Source organism: Cherax quadricarinatus, chromosome 56 (assembly GCF_038502225.1).
Source record: "Cherax quadricarinatus isolate ZL_2023a chromosome 56, ASM3850222v1, whole genome shotgun sequence".
NCBI classification, from domain to species: domain Eukaryota; kingdom Metazoa; phylum Arthropoda; class Malacostraca; order Decapoda; family Parastacidae; genus Cherax; species Cherax quadricarinatus.
In genome coordinates this window covers 21,334,227-21,354,781 of record NC_091347.1, presented here as the reverse complement: position 1 = coordinate 21,354,781, position 20,555 = coordinate 21,334,227, and the positions used below count along the sequence as shown (strand labels likewise).

The following is a 20,555-nucleotide window of genomic DNA, read 5'->3' as shown; positions in this document are numbered from 1 at the left end:
TGGAGGAGGAGCCAGGCACTGATAACCTCAGCTGTGATTGGCTCCATCTCTGCTGTGATCTGAAGAAAGAAGCATCGTGAATGGCTAAGATGGTGCAAGGGGCGTAGTTAGAGTGAGGAAGTCGAGTCAGTGATTGGTAGATGGAGGGTGGTGGGTGGGGCCAGGGCAGGATGACCCCCTGAGCGAGGTGCCACGCCAGACAAGCCACCACTCGCCACTTGGCACTCACCGCGTTCATTCATGCAGCCTTCGCCTCCCAAGTAAGTGCCAGAACCCCCTACACTCTCTCTCTCTCTCTCTCATATATTCTTTCAAAGTTTTCGTACTTTTCAGGTCATTATTTTGACAGGATCTCCAAAAGGTTACTTTTTTTTGATTTATTAAAAAGTCAAGAAAGTGAATGTCTATCTTCCAGACAGTGTTTGTCCTACTCAGCGGACGGAGGTTCGAGCCGCCGCCACTTCTTACACTCAATGATCCTCACTTTAAGTGAATATTCTACTACTACTTTTATTAAGGGGAGTAATTCTTTGATACTTGTGAAGGACACTTGATCCAAGGAACTGGAGCTTTCCTAAATTTCTTTGGATCAAACTTAATTACCTCCCATTTTTCTTTGACCCTTACGGATTAATTGTTTTTCCATATTTATAATAATAACAATAGCAGTGATAAAAATAATCTACCTAGAATATTCTTCACTTAACAGACGTCAATGGATGCCTAGAATAACGTCAATTTGTATCTATATTATAGGTCAACTGACGTATATAGTGTCTGGTGACGTATGCTGAAAATTACGTGAGGATAGTCTAAGTCATCCTTAAGAACAGAACAGAAGGAACTCACAAGTGAGGACCCACTGGGGGGGGGGTGAAGGGGATAGTTGAAGCTTGTGAGGACCCACTGGGGGGGGGTGAAGGGGATAGTTGAAGCTTGTGAGGACCCACTGGGGGGGGGGGTGAAGGGGATAGTTGAAGCTTGTGAGGACCCACTGGGGGGGGGTGAAGGGGATAGTTGAAGCTTGTGAGGACCCACTGGGGGGGGGGGTGAAGGGGATAGTTGAAGCTTGTTAGGACCCACTGGGGGGGGGTGAAGGGGATAGTTGAAGAATAGTTGAGGTACAGGAAAGAGATGTTCAACTCTGTTGAACACTTCGGTCTGTGTACAGTGTTAATAAGGAATATGATTAATTGTGTACGCCCTCTAAAAGCTATTTGAGTAGCCCTAAGGTGGTGTATCTCTCTCTCTCTCTCTCTCTCTCTCTCTTTCAAAATCCAGAAACAGTAATTTTTATATTTTAATCTAAGAACAAAAATAGTTTTTAAAAATTTTTTTTTTTCTTATCAAATGTTTAGTGTTATATCAACAGATATAATATATATTACTTATATATTAATATTTGGTCGGGTTGAGAAATAATTTATCCGTGAGGTAAATACCGTCAATCCCGGCATATAAGGCGCAGGCTGATTTTCCAATACTTTTTTGTGGGAAAGAGTCGCGTCTTATATGCCAGATATTAAAGTATCTCTCTGCTTTCCCCATGAAATGTTTTCTTTTAAATACACGTAATGGAAAACGTAAGACGAGAACAAGGTTGTGATTATCTCCATTATTCACTGTATTAAAATATTGTTTGAGAAAAATAATGTATATATATATATATATATATATATATATATATATATATATATATATATATATATATATATATATATATATATACATATATATATAATAAAAAACAGTTGATGTCACAGTGTGCAAATTAACCACAGCGGAAATGATCGACACCATGCCTAACCCTTCTAGGGCAGGGTAGGTGCCTGAGTCCGAGCTTTTAGCTCATAAGACTGTCATTCCCATTTGCTCCCTTGGGGCGGGGATGGCAGACCAGAGAGGCCTAGCTTGTGGCTAGGCCTGGGGACAGTTGGTCCCAAAGATGAGGAGGTACTTGTGCCTCCTCCCATGGGAGACTTAGGTCTCAGACACTCTCTAAAGAGGGAGCCAAGGCCGGGCCACCACTTAGAAAAGGCCCGGGCCGGGAGAATACCGGCGAATCTTTAATAATAATAATACACAGCGGAATAAATAGAAATTCCAAGCGCTTTCGCGATTTATCACATTATCAAAGAATAGCGAAAATAATAGAAGAAATGTCGAAAGATAAACAGATAGACAGAGAGGGAGACAGAGAGACAGACAGAAAGAGAAAGAGAGAGAGAGAGGAGGGTTTGGTGTGGAAGGGAAATCGTGTTATTGACAAGTATATAGCCGCATGTCATGTGCTGGAAGGGTGACTAAAACACAAGTCAGGTGAGAGAAGTGCTGGCCACTAACTGCTGTTATCACTCTCACAATACCTGTTTTTTGATGTTGTATAATTTAGGCCTTCCTTTTTCTTGCTGGATCATTAAGGTTGACTGCCAACTATACTCCACTATTACAGTAAATACTCAGCCTATATATATGCGAAATTTATACTTCTCGGTGTATATACCAGCGATTTATTAAATGATTCAATGGGCCACAAAGGTTAGTGTCTATACAGATATACACCTCAGTATATTTACACGGAGATAGACGCCTCACCGTATATTCACTAAGGGATACACACCTCTCGCTGTATATCCATTAAGGGATACACACCTCTCGCTGTATATCCACTAAGGGATACACACCTCTCGCTGTATATTCACTAAGGGATACACACCTCTCGCTGTATATCCACTAAGGGATACACACCTTTCGCTGTATATCCACTAAGGGATACACACCTCTCGCTGTATATCCACTAAGGGATACACACCTCTCGCTGTATATTGATAGAACAAAACTGGTCAGGAAACATTAGCCAGGAAACATGACGAATGTTTCCTGACGCGGGTCTTAGTCACAGTACTAGAAATATTTGAACTGGTCAGGAGACAGACCCAGGGTCTCCTGACCCAGGGTCTCCTGACCCAGGGTCTCCTGACCCAGGGTCTCCTGACCCAGGGTCTGCTGACCCAGGGTCTCCTGACTAGGGTCTCCTGACCCAGGGTCTGCTGACCCAGGGTCTCCTGACCCAGGGTCTGCTGACCCAGGGTCTCCTGACTAGGGTCTCCTGACCCAGGGTCTCCTGACCCAGGGTCTCCTGACCCAGGGTCTCCTGACTAGGGTCTTCTCAACATAAATATCTCGTTATTAAAAATAATATTATTGCCAGGAAAGTGTCCTGACAAGTCTTAATATTTTGACGACCCATCCTTGTACAGTACTTTAATAATGGAAGCTCTAGGTTACGTCAAGTTGGTCAGGAAACATTAGCCAGGAAACAGGACAAGTGTTTCCTGACGCGGGTGTTAGTCATATGATTACCCACAGCTGGAGCTTTTGGTCATGTGACCGAGGCCTTTCCCTGGCTTACCCCTCCACCCTTTAAAAATTAAGGTTATAATTATAACTATTAGATAGTTGATACCTGTATTTATAAAAGCTAAAGTGATTTCAGGCTTGTCTGCTCTGATTCCTTTATCTGCTTATTGATAAACTCAGTCAGGTTATTTCAGGTTATCTTTAAATCTTAGCTCTATATCTTCTTTTATACACATTATTTTTATAATTACATCATTTATATAATAACTTGTATTTTTATTATGACTGATAAATGGTTATAAATGACCATAATTTTTAAAGGGGTGGACCGGTAAGCCAGCGGAAGGCCTCGGTCAGATGACTAAAAGCTCCAAAGGTGGGTCATCATCTGACTAAGACCTGCGTCAGGAAACACTTGTCCTGTTTCCTGACGAATGTTACCTAACTTCAATTCTTTGAAGAAATGTCTATAACTATGGCTGTAGGTTTTAGAAGGGTGGATAGGTAAGCCAGTGGAAGGCCTCGGTCAGATGACCAAAAGCTCCTGTTTCCTAAGGAACCTGACCTAACAGTTCCTCGTAAAGAACATGGTGGATCACTTCAAGAATCTATACAATAGAGAACATTAACAAATTTATGTAAAACTCATAAGGATAGAACAAAATAATCTGACTTAACGAATAGTTTACAAAAATTACGGTAGATTTTTTGGTTAGTAATGAGGCAAAATTAAACGTTATTATATCAAATATTTGCATAAATCACAATTTGAGTTTTATTTCTCGAGTAGAATCTGGTTTTTAGAATTGATAATCCCAATAATTATTGATCGACACCATGCCTAACCCTTCTAGGGTAGGGTAGGTGCCTGAGCCCGAGCCTTTAGCTCATAAGACTGTCATTCCCATTTGCCCCCTTGTGGAGGGGATGGCAGACCAGAGAGGCCTAGCTTGTGGCTAGGCCTGGGGACAGTTGGTCCCAAAGATGAGGAGGTACTTGTGCCTCCTCCCATGGGAGACTTAGGTCTCAGACACTCCCTAAAGAGGGAGCCAAGGCCGGGCCACCACTTGGAAAAGGCCCGGGCCGGGAGAATACCGGCGAATATTTAATAATAATAATAATAATAATAATTATTTTTCGTACATTTCAAAGGTGTTCTGTAAAGTACTTTATTTATTTTCCTGATTTTTAAGGATCATTATTTCTTAGATTTCTTGGGGAAAATTTTTTTAGAATTTAATTATCTGGTTTTAATACATTCTGTTTGACATACATTATTTTTATACGTAATGGACATTTTTTTTAAGATGGGCGTTTAAGTGTAGGTTTGTGGTACAATTTAAATATACCATAATATATGTGTCTTTCTTTTGAATCATGTGAGAAAGGGCATCATGGAGCACACTGGGAAATACAGTCAGAAAGTCACTGTTTAAGGCTCGTCAAACAGTCAACCCTTCGACTGTCTTAGCCGGAGTTAAATACTGACTGAATAAGCTGCACAGATGACCTGAACATAGAAGAAATAACATTATAACGACGTGTCGGTCCTAATTTCACCATTGACAAGTCACACTAACATATGAAGGAAAGGGAGTCAGTATATACGATATTGTACCTTTTTATTCTAAGATGATGGGCTGCTGAGATGTATCTCTCATTGTTTCTAAACCTTTCTATTATGATTATAATCAAAACCAAGCGCTAAACTCACGAGGATTACACAGCTCTTTTATTTTTAAAATAAGATTTTTATACGTCTCGTTTTCTCCAAGTTTCACTTTATTTTAGTTTTCCCTCGCTATAATCCACTAAACACATTGATCAAGAGCCTTCAACTGGCATCAAGGGACCCACATTGAAGGGTGACTTAAAAAAACGAGATAAACCACGTCTATAGCCAGCCTCGTTGAAAAATTTGTGTTTTATTTGTAATTTGTAGATGTATCTGGTGTGTGGGTCAGACAATAAGATGTATTACAGAGAAAATAATACACAGTGAGAGGTGTGGACCTCTCGGTGTATATATACTGAGAGTGTATTCTGATTCCTATTTTAGATTTTTGATTTGACCGGGTTACCTGTAGTCTTGATGGCCCCTTATGAAGTCGATAGGCTTTGAACCCCATTAACCAATTACATGTAACTGTAGTAATTGTGGATATGGATGTGGGGGAGCCTGGGTGGTGTATAGGAGGGTGGGGGGGGTAGGACAGTATGCAACAGGTCCAACACTTGTTGACTTGAAAGATACGTCCCGACCTGACTGGTCGATAATTTTCCTGGACCTGTCATCGCTCACACACACACCAGCGAAGAGACGGGGCCAGGAGCTATGTATCGACCCCTGCAACCACAAATAGGTGAGTACACACACACTCACATTGCCTTGTTTTTGGATGAAGGGTGTTGAAGGAGAGATGGAGAGTGTTGGAGAAGGAGAGATGGAGAGTGCTGGAGGAGTGTTGGAGGAGAGATGAAGGATTGTTGGAGGAGAGACGGAGGAGAAGTGTTGAAGGAGGAGAGACGGAGTGTTAGAGGAGAGACGGAAGAGAAGTGTTGGAGGAGGAGAGACGGAGGAGGAGTGTTGGAGGAGCTGTAGTCATTTCGTAAAGTGGAGAACACAATAAATATCCTCGACGATGGTCAGTCTCCTTCCTGACACTTGTTGTTGTTGTTGTTGTTGTTGTTGAAGATTGTGGTGATTGTGGTGGTGGTGCAGGAGTTGGTGGTGCACTTGATGGTGCAGGTGGTGATGGTGATAGTAACAGTGGTGACGGTGGTGACAGTGGTACAGTAAACGTCTCAGCATATAACAATACAGAGAACAGAATACTATAACAATCTCTATATACACACATACAATACTATAACAATCTCTAAATACACACATACAATACTATAGCAATCTCTAAATACACACATACAATACTATAACAATCTCTATATACACACATACAATACTATAACAATCTCTAAATACACACATACAATACTATAACAATCTCTATATACACACATACAATACTATAACAATCTCTATATACACACATACAATACTATAACAATCTCTATATACACACATACAATACTATAACAATCTCTATATACACACATACAATACTATAACAATCTCTATATACACACATACAATCCTGCTTGCTGCCTCGCCACATACACTGTTTAACTGCAACTCTCTGTAATTTCCCAATTCTTCCCATCTTTATTTTCTATTTTCAACCACTCCTCTCATCCTCCTCCACCCCCCCCTATCAGTTCTTCACAAACATTCTTCTCTTCCATTCCTCCCTCCATCAACTCCTGTCCTCTCCTATAATTCTCACTTATTCCTTCCATCCCTCCGTCTCACTGTCTCCCACACTACTTGTTTCACTAAACCATACCCCCGGCCGGGATTGAACCCGCGGTCATAGAGTCTCAAAACTCCAGCCCGTCGCGTTAGCCACTAGACCAGCTAGCCACAATAAGATTCATCCAACTAGGTATACCTAGTTGGATGAATCTTATTGTGGCTAGCTGGTCTAGTGGCTAACACGACGGGCTGGAGTTTTGAGACTCTATGACCGCGGGTTCAATCCCGGCCGGGGGTATGGTTTATTTACAATCGTGTCATTACGATTTCTTTAAGTCATACTTGTTTCACTCTCTGTATCCTGTTGTTCTCAATACATAACACACAGCTGACTTATAAACAACAAATACACACATTTTCTCCAGGGACCTGACATAGGTTAAACCTGGGACAGTATCCTATTGGCACTATCCTAGATTATCCTTAACATAACCCACATATATATATCGTGTTAAATAGGTAAAGCTGGTCAATTAGCAAGAGCTCATTTAAAATTAAGTTCTTTCTAAAATTTTCTCTTATACGTTTGAAGATATATTTTTTTCATTTATGTTAATGTAAAAATTAAAAATTTTGTACCAAAAGAACCTTAGAAAATTTACCTGACCTTATTATAACAGGTGCAATTTAATTTAGCCTAATCCAGCTAAATATATTTTAGATAAGTTTACAATAATTTAATAATAAACAAACACAATCAAATATTTTTTTTTTCGTTAGGTTCAGAATGATTTTTGCGAAATTATTGCATACACAAATTTTCGCTTGGCTTATTCGGCAAGAAGAGCGTTGTTATTTAAGCTAAAATCCTAAGTTTTTACCTATACGACACACACACACAACACACACACACACAAACACACACACACACACACACACACACACACACACACACACACACACACACACATATATATATATATATATATATATATATATATATATATATATATATATATATATATATATATATATATATATAGGGCGGTACCACCTCTACAGCTCATCCTCAGTGAAGACAATAAACGTATTTCAGGGAAAACTCAAGGTTCTCCCCGGAGCTGTTTGAGTATTTTCTTCTACCACCCCTTATATTTTATATTTTATGGGAAAATTTATTAATAGACAGAATACATTTACAGAAAACATAAACATGAATACAATGGTACAATATGTTAAAGATTATGAATTTCCTCCAGCTCCTCCGAAGCCGAACGCGAGCCCAGTATGCACCATGCATTTCCCCTCTGGATGGCCACACAGAGGCGCTGGAACATGAAAGTGGCTGCCCTTGGGTCCCTGGTGGTGTCGATGAGTCTGGAACCCAATTCTTTAAGGAAACGTGTGGCATTTTTTCACCATGATCCCAAGGTCTCTGATCCCACTGGGACAAATTGATACTGTTGGCTTATGTCCCTGTACTTGCTGATCTTGTACTCCTCCCTGTGGTCAGCAGCTCCTCCCTGTCGCCCAACACTGTGATGGATATAGGTGTCAGCCAGTGTGGACACACAGGTATAGTCCCATGCTAAGAGCTTGCCATTCTTCCAAGGATACATGGTAATCCCGTCGGGGCGGTTTGCTGGGTTGTGGGTATTGTTGGCTGCTAGTGATCGGGGCTCCCTCTCGGCTGGGCATCCAGCTGTAGCAAGGCTTCTCTTTATGATGTCGTTGACCTCTTTGTATATATACGTATATATAATAGAGAATATGGTACGTGTTCCAGTTCTCAGGTTACTGGAGTTTATATTCGTAGTGAGATTCTAGGAATGAAGGTTACCATAGGTAAGACTGGTCAGGAATCAGGACAAGTGTTTCCTGATGCGGGTCTTAAGTCATATGATGACCAACAGCTGGAGATTTTGGTCATCTGACCGAGGCCTTCCACTGGCTTACCCCTCCACCCATTTTAAAAATTATGGTCAGCCTTCCTGACTAGAGTAATAGATTTTAGCAATTATTTATTATTATTAAAGATTCGCCGGTATTCTCCCGGCCCGGGCCTTTTCCAAGTGGTGGCCCGGCCTTGGCTCCCTCTTTAGGGAGTGTCTGAGACCTAAGTCTCCCATGGGAGGAGGCACAAGTACCTCCTCATCTTTGGGACCAACTGTCCCCAGGCCTAGCCACAAGCTAGGCCTCTCTGGTCTGCCATCCCCGCCACAAGGGGGCAAATGGGAATGACAGTCTTATGAGCTAAAGGCTCGGGCTCAGGCACCTACCCTACCCTAGAAGGGTTAGGCATGGTGTCGATCGATTTTAGCAAGTGGAATATAAATTCTCCTTCAGATATTTATGCAAAAAATATGCATTATGAAGAATTATTAATAAAAAAATTATGTATTATTTATTTCCAAAGCATTATTTAATTTTTTAAAAATATTGAATTATTTTCTAAAAAATTTTTTTTTTATTATTTTTTTGCAAAAATATTTCGCACGAAAATGCAAATTTCATTATGTTGAAATTCAGTATTTATATAAGTTATTATAGTGAAATTATCCGATATTCAATAATGGGTGATGTAAATGATCACGACCCACGTCAGGAGTTTGTGTTTCCTACAGAATTACTAACATTTATGTTATATTCACATTATAATTAGTATTTAGAATGTTCCATGGACGTTATATTTCACAAACGAATTTTAATATTGTAATATAATTTTAGTAGGATGGTTTAAAGAAAACTATTGTCAAAAATTACCTAAATATAAATGATTCTGGAGGCTACTTTGTTTTTTTATGTAATTATGACCAATTGACTCCTCTGATGATTAGCCATTTTTTTTAAATGTGTAATATTTTCAATGATTTTCAAGATCATCGACACCATGCCTAACCCTTCTAGGGCAGGGTAGGTGCCTGAGCCCGAGCCTTTAGCTCATAAGACTGTCATTCCCATTTGCCCCCTTGTGGCGGGGATGGCAGACCAGAGATGCCTAGCTTGTGGCTAGGCCTGGGGACAGTTGGTCCCAAAGATGAGGAGGTACTTGTGCCTCCTCCCATGGGAGACTTAGGTCTCAGACACTCCCTAAAGAGGGAGCCAAGGCCGGGCCACCACTTGGAAAAGGCCCGGGCCGGGAGAATACCGGCGAATCTTTAATAATAATAATAATAATAATCCTGGAGGCTACTTTGGTTTTTTATGTAATTATGACCAATTGACTCCTCTGATGATTAGCCTTTTTTTTTTAAATGTGTAATATTTTCAATGATTTTCAAGATCATCGATACTATGCCCAGCCCTTCTAGGGTAGGGTAGGTGCTTGAGCCAGAGCTTGCAGCTCAAAAGACTGTCATTCCCATTAGCCCCCTTGGGGCGGGGATGGCAGACCAGAGAGGTCTAGCTTCTCCCTACGAGCCCCGTGAGGGCGGGGAATGTGGCTAGGCCTGGGAACAGTTGGTCCCAACGGTGAGGGGGTACTTGTGCCTCCTCCCATGGGAGGAGGCACAGGGAGCCAAGGCCGGGCCACCACTTGGAAAAGGCCCGGGCCGGGAGATATACCGGCGAATTTACAAGAATAATAATTGACTTTTCTGATGATTAGGTGTGTTATAAATCTTGTAAATTTGCAGTTATACATGGGTGACGTCTGTAACTTATACAGATACAACGGTAATCTCCTGTGCTGCTAAGAATTTATGACCGTTCTTGAAGACGCAAAAACATCGTTCTGTCTCTCAGATAAACTCTTCACGTTCATCCAGACAATTAAAGATAGTGGAGTGAGAGAGTACCAGAGTTTTGTAATAAGAGGAATGGTCTTGTCTCTCAAGTTGATTTAGTGAGAGAGAGAGAGAGAGAGAGAGAGATAAGGCTGAGATTTGGACGCTTAAGATATTACATTGACCTTCATGTTGTACTGACTCTTGGTATAAGGTCACTCGAACATCATATAATGTACTTGTCATCCTTCCACCACTACTTCTACTCTTTCCCACTGACCCTTCCACCACTCTCTCTTCCTCCTCAATGCCCATCACATAACCCCCACCCCCACCCACACCCCACCATCCTAACACCCACCCTACCCCATGCACTGAGCTCTGTTAATACAATATCCGATAACAGCGATGCTCCACCCAGTGGCTCTTCATGGATTATTAAAGATTCTTATTTTTTCCATATTAAATTAGTGAAAAAATCAAGGCAAAAATATATATATATGACAGGTACGGTGGAAACTCGATTTAGTACAAACTGATGTTAAATGAATGTCTCTGGCGGCTGTTTTATAAAGGGTGACGCCATGGAATGCAACCTTTGGATCATAGGATTCACAGAAACTATACTTCATTTATGCTGGTCACATAGAACACTCAGAATCAGATTCTATAAAAGATGCTCGCATGATTTTTGAAAAGGACAGTATCCTACAGGCCGTATCCAATTCCTTTGAAGATAATGTTGACCCTTGACCTGGCCTAAATCAACCTTAATATGATTTGACCTTGGTTGACAAGAAAATCTTCAAGATATTTTCTGAAGTTGGTCGTAGCTGTTTACACGCTCAGTCTGCGATAAGTATTTGAATCATTTTGCCTTTCAAGTGTGGACACACTCTCCCTGTCCTCCTCTCTCTCTCCCTGTTACCCTCTCTCTCCCTGTTTCCCCTCTCTCTCTCCCTATATCCCCCTCTCTCTCAGTATCTTATTAAGCCCTGAGCACCGAACCTTGGGCTGATCATCTCGTCTTATTGCCTCAGAGTTGGACTTCCGTCAAGCTGTTAATGAGCACCTAAACTCCGCACGTTGGTTATTGAAAACTCCACATACCACTTTCTTATGTATTAGAAAAAAGGGGGTGACTTGAGAAAATTAAGTTAATAATAATTATTATTATTTATTTATTTATAGGGGTAACTCGAGAGAATCTTCAGTTCAACTATTATTTCATATTCAGGGGGAAGGTTTTAGCACATAGGGAAAATAAAGCCTCTGGGGAATGGGAAGTAATAGTTTGATTTGAGGAATGTGAAGGGTAGATTCAACTTCTCGGATCAAGAGCCGGTTATCATCATTAAGGTACCCACCTAGCATCCTTGAAGACTATCACGTCAAGAAATTTAAATTGTGGTATTTGTGGGGTGTAATAATAACATATTCTGCTGAGTATATTTCGTTGTATGTGTACTGAGAGCAACAGTGTGTATACACGTGGAGAGACAATATACACACCTAGATGTGTATTTCTCTCGGTGTATATATACTGAAAGATTATTTTAATACTTGTTTAAGGGAATAAAATATATTCATCTGGTGAAGTCTGACCCTCGTGTAGTCGACAGGCTTTAAGGGGCCCCTGAGTTTCCCTGTTTCCCAATATCATGTTTATTTTTCCCCTATAACCTACCGTCTCCATAATTATTATCGCATTTGTTTTGTCTGCTTTCGTAAGGTAAGGTCCAGGATCTTTCCTTAATTCGTGGTATAACTTAACAAATGTTTGAGGACAATTGTGTTACAGAGGTCTGAGTTTTACTCAGACCTCTGCAACACAGTTCCTTGAGATTCTGCTCAAGGAAGTGCAAATGACGTTAAAAGTTGAGTTCACAGTGAAAATTAAAATATTTACTTAAAACTGAAGATCTGAGGGAGAGATCAGCAGCAGCAGCATGACGAACAAGAGCAAGAGAAGAACTAAGAGTAGGAGGAGAGGGAGAAGGAAGAATAAGGGAGATAGTTATAGGGGATATGTCTCCTCAGGTATATAATCAATTATACGGAATACTTGTGTGTGTGACTCGTTCTCTCGCTGTAGATAATCGATTTTACGGGATACATGTGTCTCTTCTTGAAGATAATCGGGAAACAGTTACTATCGAGGTGTGAGAGAGTAAATGGAGGCAGGGACACATTACTGACACATTTTTGTGTATCGGTGTATCGAGCCCAACTTGGTATCTGCCTATGTTAGTGTACTGTGTACTGCAGTCCACTCTCTCAACCACTTTATCGTAACACTTATTTGTGGTGGCAGGGGTCCGGTCATAGCTCCTGGTCCCGCCTCTTCACTGATCGCTACTAGGACCTCTCTCTCCGTCCTTCATGAGCTTTATCAAACCTCGTCTTAAACTATGTATGATGTGTGTGTGTGTGTGTGTGTGTGTGTACTCACCTACATGTGGTTACAGGGGTCAAGCCACAGCTCCTGGCCCCACCTCTTCGCTGGTAGCTACAAGGTAGACTCTCTCCTGGCTTCAAGAGCCATATAGTACCTCTTCTTCAAGCTATGTATGGATCACGCCTCTACTGCCTTTTTTTTGTGTATAGGGGAGAGGGAAGCGAACCGGCAGAGAGTGTTGAGGGAAAAGTTGATGAGTAGACGCTAGTCAGAGCCTGTGTAGTAGAGGGAGAGGATGAAGGGAGAGGGAGAAAGGAAGAGGACGAAAAGAGAGAAAAAGGGAGAGAGTATATATTTAGTAAGATTTATATTAGTTAAGGACGCAGACTGATAGACAGAGTACAGTATGAGGGAGAAGTGAGAAGGGAGGTAGGGTGAAGGGAGTGAATGGTAGGGAGGTAGGGTGAAGGTAATGAATGGTAGGGAGGTAGGGTGAAGGTAATGAATGGTAGGGAGGTAGGGTGAAGGGAGTGAATGGTAGGGAGGTAGGGTGAAGGTAGTGAATGGGAGAGAGGGAAGGAAGGAGGGAGTGAGTGAGAGGGAGGGTAAAGTGAAGGGAGGGTTGCTAGACCCAGCCACACATGGAAATACTCTTAAGGAGCAGTGAGAGCAAGGATGCTCACTCCCTGTCTCTCTCTCTCTTTCTCTCCCTCGTACTCTCCTGTTCAAATTCTACTCTTTACCCCATTACTTAAGCATTCCACTTCCCTTTCTTATTGTATTCTCTTCTTCCTCCTCCCTCCCTCCCTCTCTCCCTCCCTCCCTCTCTCCCTCCATCCTTCCCTCTACCTTGCTGCACCTCAATTTAGGATTATCCTTGCGCCCTCTTGTCTTGTGGCCCCCCCCCCTATTCTCCTTCCTCCCTCTCACTTCTTCCCTCCTCCCTCTCACTTCTTCCCTCCTCCCTCTCACTTCTTCCCTCCTCCCTCTCACTTCTTCCCTCCTCCCTCTCACTTCCCCTCCTCCCTCTCACTTCCTCTCTCCCATCATTTTCTTTTCTTTCTTCCGGCTGCCATAATTACCTCAAATAAAATGAAGATGCATCAATAAAGGAGTGTAGCAGTGCCACCAGCAGTGTAGCAGTGCCACCAGCAGTGTAGCAGTGCCACCAGCAGTGTAGCAGTGCCACCAGCAGTGTATCAGTCCCATCAACAGTGTAGCAGTGCCACCAGCAGTGTAGCAGTGCCACCAGCAGTGTAGCTGTGCCATCAGCAGTGTAGCAGTGCCACAGTGTAGCATTGCCACCAGCAGTGTAGCAGTGCCACAAGCAGTGTAGCAGTGCCACAAGCAGTGTAGAAGTGCCACAAGCAGTGTAGCAGTGCCACCAGCAGTGTAGCAGTGCCACCAGCAGTGTAGCAGTGCCACCAGCAGTGTAGCAGTGCCACCAGCAGTGTAGCAGTGCCACCAGCAGTGTAGCAGTGCCACCAGCAGTGTAGCAGTGCCACCAGCAGTGTAGCAGTGCCACCAGCAGTGTAGCAGTGCCACCAGCAGTGTAGCAGTGCCACCAGCAGTGTAGCAGTGCCACCAGCAGTGTAGCAGTGCCATCAGCAGTGTAGCAGTGCCACAGTGTAGCATTGCCACCAGCAGTGTAGCAGTGCCACAAGCAGTGTAGCAGTGCCACAAGCAGTGTAGCAGTGCCAACAGCAGTGTAGCAGTGTCACAAGCAGTGTAGTAGTGCCACAAACAGTGTAGCAGTGCCACAAGCAGTGTAGCAGCGTCACAAGCAGTGTAGCAGTGCCACAAGCAGTGTAGCAGTGTCACAAGCAGTGTAGCAGTGCCACAAGCAGTGTAGCAGTGTCACGAGCAGAGTAGCAGTGCCACAAGCAGTGCAGCAGTGTCACAAGCAGTGTAGCAGTATCACAAGCAGTGTAGCAGTGCCACAAGCAGTGTAGCAGTGTCACAAGCAGTGTAGCAGTGCCACAAGCAGTGTAGGAGTGTCACAAGCAGTGTAGCAGTGCCACAGTGTAGCAGTGCCACAAGCAGTGTAGCAGTGCCACAGTATCACAAGCAGCGTAGCAGTGCCACAAGCAGTGTAGCAGTGTCACAAGCAGTGTAGCAGTGCCACAAGCAGTGTAGCAGTGCCACAAGCAGTGTAGCAGTGTCAGAAGAAGTGTATCAGTACCACAAACAGTGTAGCAGTGCCACAAGCAGTGTAGCAGTGTAGCAGCGTCACAAGCAGTGTAGCAGTGCCACAAGTAGTGTAGCAGTGTCACAAGCAGTGTAGCAGTGCCACAAACAGTGTAGCAGTGCCAAAAGCAGTGTAGCAGTGTCACAAGCAGTGTAGCAGTTCCACAAGCAGTGTAGCAGTGCCACAAGCAGTGTAGCAGTGCCACAAGCAGTGCAGCAGTGCCACAAGGGATGGCACTAGTGTAGTTCACTCTGTTTATAGTGTCAGTGAGACGTAACTCACTCACTTTATGGCCCTTATTTTAATAGTGCCAGGAGGGAGAGAGAGAGAGAGACAGAGAGAGAGAGAGAGAGAGAGAGAGAGAGAGAGAGAGAGAGAGAGAGAGAGAGAGAGAGAGAGAGAGAGAGAGAGAGAGAGAGAGAGAGAGAGAGAGAGAGAGAGAGAGAGAGAGAGAGAGAGAGAGAGAGAGAGAGAGAGAGAGAGAGAGAGAGAGAGAGAGAGAGAGAGAGAGAGAGAGAGAGAGAGAGAGAGAGAGAGATAGATAGATAGATAGATAGATAGATAGAGAGAGAGAGAGAGAGAGAGAGAGAGAGAGAGAGAGAGAGAGAGAGAGAGAGAGAGAGAGAGAGAGAGAGAGAGAGAGAGAGAGAGAGAGAGAGAGTACAATAACTCTCTACAAAGATTACAATACCAGCTGATAACTTAATAAAAGCCAAATACTAGTTTATGAAATAATATTTTTTATAGATTAGTATTAGTTAAATTATGATCTCTCTCTCCCTCTCACACACACACACACACACACACACACACACACACACACACACACATACACACACACACACACACATACAAGACACTGTACACTGTGTATGTTAGGCCCATACTTGAGTATGCAGCACCAGTCTGGAACCCACACCTGGTCAAGCACGTCAAGAAGTTAGAGAAAGTACAAAGGTTTGCAACAAGGCTAGTCCCAGAGCTCAAGGGAATGTCGTACGAGGAAAGGTTAAGGGAAATCGGACTGACGACACTGGAGGACAGAAGGGTCAGGGGAGACATGATAACGACATACAAGATACTGCGGGGAATAGACAAGGTGGACAGAGATAGGATGTTCCAGAGAGGGGACACAGGGACAAGGGGTCACAACTGGAAGCTGAAGACTCAGACGAGTCACAGGGACGTTAGGAAGTATTTCTTCAGTCATAGAGTTGTCAGCAAGTGGAATAGCCTAGCAAGTGAAGTAGTGGAGGCAGGAACCATACATAGTTTTAAGAAGAGGTATGACAAAGCTCAGGAAGCAGAGAGAGAGAGGTCCAGTAGCGATCAGTGAAGAGGCGGGGCAAGGAGCTGAGTCTCGACCCCTGCAACCACAATTAGGTGAGTACAATTAGGTGAGTACACACACACACACACATACACACACACACACATACACACACACATACACACACACACACACACACACACACACACACATACACACATACACACATACACACATACACACACACACACACACACACACACACACACACACACACACACACACACACACACACACACACACACACACACACACACACACACACACACGTACTCATATACAACAGGCCTAGTGTCTAATCGACATGTGCCTAGGACAAAATGGTAACTAACACACACACACACACACACACACACACACACACACACACACACACACACACACACACACGCTGGAATTTTGATGAGCTGGAGAGAGGAGACAGCGGAGAAGAAAGTGATTACATAGCGGGAACGCTTCACTCTGGAGGTCCCAAGGTGGTAATAGCAGTGATGTATAACCCACCACAGAACAGCAGGAGGCCAAGGCAAGAGTACGACGAGAGCAATAAAGCGATGGTTGACACACTGGCTAGAGTGGCCAGAAGAGCTCATGCATGCAGGGCAAAGCTCCTGATCATGGGTGACTTTAACCACAAGGAGATCGATTGGGAGAACTTGGACCCACATGGGGGCCAAGATACATGGAGGGCTAAGATGATGGAGGTGGTACTGGAAAACTTCATGTGCCAACACGTAAGGGACACTACAAGAGAGAGAGGAGAGGATGAACCAGCAAGGCTGGACTTAGTATTCACCTTGAGTAGTGCAGATATCGAGGACATCACATATGAAAGACCCCTTGGGGCCAGTGACCATGTGGTTTTAAGCTTCGAATACACAGTAGAGCTACAAGTGGAGGGAGAAGCAGGAAGGCCAGGACGAATGAAGCCAAACTACAAGAAAGGGGAATACACAGGAATGAGGAACTTCCTGAACGGGGTTCAGTGGGACAGAGAACTGGCAGGGAAGCCAGTTAATGAGATGATGGAATATGTAGCAACAAAATGCAAGGAGGCTGAGGAGAGGTTTGTACCCAAGGGTAACAGGAATAATGAAAAAGCCAGGATGAGCCCATGGTTTACCCAAAGGTGCAGGGAGGCAAAAACCAAGTGTGCTAGGGAATGGAAGAAATATAGAAGGCAAAGGACCCAGGAGAATAAGGAGAGCAGTCGTAGAGCCAGAAACGAATATGCACAGATAAGAAGGGAGGCCCAAAGACAATATGAAAACGACATAGCAGCGAAAGCCAAATCTGACCCGAAACTGTTGTACAGCCACATCAGGAGGAAAACAACAGTCAAGGACCAGGTAATCAGGCTAAGGAAGGAAGGAGGAGAGACAACAGGAAATGACCCTGAAGTATGTGAGGAACTCAACAAGAGATTCAAAGAAGTGTTCACATAGGAGACAGAAGGAGCTCCAGAAAGACGGAGAGGTGGGGCACACCACCATGTGCTGGACACAGTGCACACAACCGAGGAAGAAGTGAAGAGGCTTCTGAGTGAGCTAGATACCTCAAAGGCAATGGGGCCAGATAACATCTCCCCATGGGTATTGAGAGAGGGAGCAGAGGCGCTATGTGTACCCCTAACAACAATATTCAATACATCTATCGAAACAGGGAGATTGCCTGAGGCATGGAAGACAGCAAATGTAGTCCCAATCTTTAAAAAAGGAGACAGACATGAAGCATTAAACTACAGACCAGTGTCACTGACATGTATAGTATGCAAAATCATGGAGAGATTATCAGAAGAGTGGTGGAACACCTAGAAAGGAACGATCTCATCAACAGCAGCCAACATGGTTTCAGGGACGGGAAATCCTGTGTCACAAACCTACTGGAGTTCTATGACATGGTGACAGCAGTAAGACAAGAGAGAGAGGGGTGGGTGGATTGCATTTTCTTGGACTGCAAGAAGGCGTTTGACACAGTTCCACACAAGAGATTGGTGCAAAAACTGGAGGACCAAGCAGGGATAACAGGGAAGGCACTACAATGGATCAGGGAATACTTGTCAGGAAGACAGCAGCGAGTCATGGTACGTGGCGAGGTGTCAGAGTGGGCACCTGTGACCAGCGGGGTCCCGCAGGGGTCAGTCCTAGGACCAGTGCTGTTTCTGGTATTTGTGAACGACATGACGGAAGGAATAGACTCTGAGGTGTCCCTGTTTGCAGATGACGTGAAGTTGATGAGAAGAATTCACTCGATCGAAGACCAGGCAGAACTACAAAGGGATCTGGACAGGCTGCAGACCTGGTCCAGCAATTGGCTCCTGGAGTTCAATCCCACCAAGTGCAAAGTCCTGAAGATTGGGGAAGGGCAAAGAAGACCGCAGACGGAGTACAGTCTAGGGGGCCAGAGACTACAAACCTCACTCAAGGAAAAAGATATTGGGGTGAGTATAACACCAGGCACATCTTCTGAAGCGCACATCAACCAAATAACTGCTGCAGCATATGGGCGCCTAGCAAACCTCAGAACAGCATTCCGACATCTTAATAAGGAATCATTCAGGACCCTGTACACCGTGTACGTTAGGCCCATATTGGAGTATGCGGCACCAGTTTGGAACCCACACCTAGCCAAGCACGTAAAGAAACTAGAGAAAGTGCAAAGGTTTGCAACAAGACTAGTCCCAGAGCTAAGAGGTATGTCCTACGAGGAGAGGTTAAGGGAAATCAACCTGACGACGCTGGAGGACAGGAGAGATAGGGGGGACATGATAACGACATACAAAATACTGAGAGGAATTGACAAGGTGGACAAAGACAGGATGTTCCAGAGATTGGACACAGTAACAAGGGGACACAGTTGGAAGCTGAAGACACAGATGAATCACAGGGATGTTAGGAAGTATTTCTTCAGCCACAGAGTAGTCAGTAAGTGGAATAGTTTGGGAAGCGATGTAGTGGAGGCAGGATCCATACATAGCTTTAAGCAGAGGTATGATAAAGCTCACGGCTCAGGGAGAGTGACCTAGTAGCGATCAGTGAAGAGGCGGGGCCAGGAGCTCGGACTCGAGCCCCGTAACCTCAACTAGGTGAGTACACACACACACACACACACACACACACACACACACACAGGACAGGAAAGATAGGGGGTGATATGATAACGACATATAATACTGAGAGGAATCGACAAGGTGGACAGAGACAGGATGTTCCAGAGATGGGACACAGCAACAAGGGGTCACAATGTTGTAGACTCAGATGAATCACTGGGATGTTAGAAAGTATTTCTTCAGTCACAGAGTTGTCAGGAAGTGGAATAGTCTGGGGGGTGATGTAGTGAAGGCAGGATCCATACATACTTTAAGAAGAGGTATGATAAAGCTCATGGAGCAGGAAGAGTGATCTAGTAGCGACCAGCGACCAGACGGGGCCAGGAGCTGTCACTCGACCCCTGCAACCACAACTAGGTGAGTACACACACAAAGACGAGACAGTATCATTAGCGAGCCAGAGAGAGAGAGAGAGAGAGAGAGAGAGAGAGAGAGAGAGAGAGAGAGAGAGAGAGAGAGAGAGTGAATCTTCCGAACTTCAACAATAAATCCGTCCTATCATCTCTAAACTGTCCAATTGGAAACAAACTTTCTCTCAAGCTGACAATAATAAAAAAAAAAGCTTTCAAAAACGTCATTATATAGGCGAGTATTGGTGATCACTTACGCTATGCGTGTTGGTAAACAGCATGACTGTCACTGTCATTCTCAGGGTTCAGAGTCAGCAAGTCCTAAGTACTCCAAGTGTGTCGTGAAGGGTGTAATTAGCCTGTGAACTACCATTAAATATGCTGCAATTAATAACAATGAAATATGATTGGCTGTTTGAGTTTAAAGCCTATCTACTACACGAGGGTTATTAAGGCTGCAGGTAAACTGTTCACCACCAGTCAAGAACACTTTATACCTTAAGATAGTGATTATATACACTTTTATTATTATTATTATTATTATTATTATTATTATTATTATTATTATTATTATTATTATTATTATTATTATTATTATTATTATTATTGTCAGTTGTTAGATATAAAGTTTTTTTTCCTCCCCTCGCTCTCTCCCTGCTTCATCCTCCCTCTCTCTCCCTACCTTCATTCTCTCCCAGCAAGGACTGGCGGAGGAGGGGTGACTAACATAACCCATACATCAACCTTATCACTCTTCAGATATAAGTCTCCCTTGGCCTCCC

The 20,555-nt window shown here is 43.6% G+C and overlaps 1 protein-coding gene across 1 annotated transcript in view; it reads left to right on the top strand.

Annotated features, from left to right (window-relative positions):
* The first annotated feature begins 218 nt into the window (after positions 1–218).
* Positions 219–20,555, top strand: part of LOC128700756 (sodium-dependent serotonin transporter-like) — a 106,768-nt gene continuing 86,431 nt past the window's right edge. Inside the window, exon 1 of the mRNA XM_070097175.1 lies at positions 219–260. The gene's annotated coding sequence lies outside the window, so the exon portion shown is untranslated. The remainder of the gene's footprint in view (positions 261–20,555) is intronic.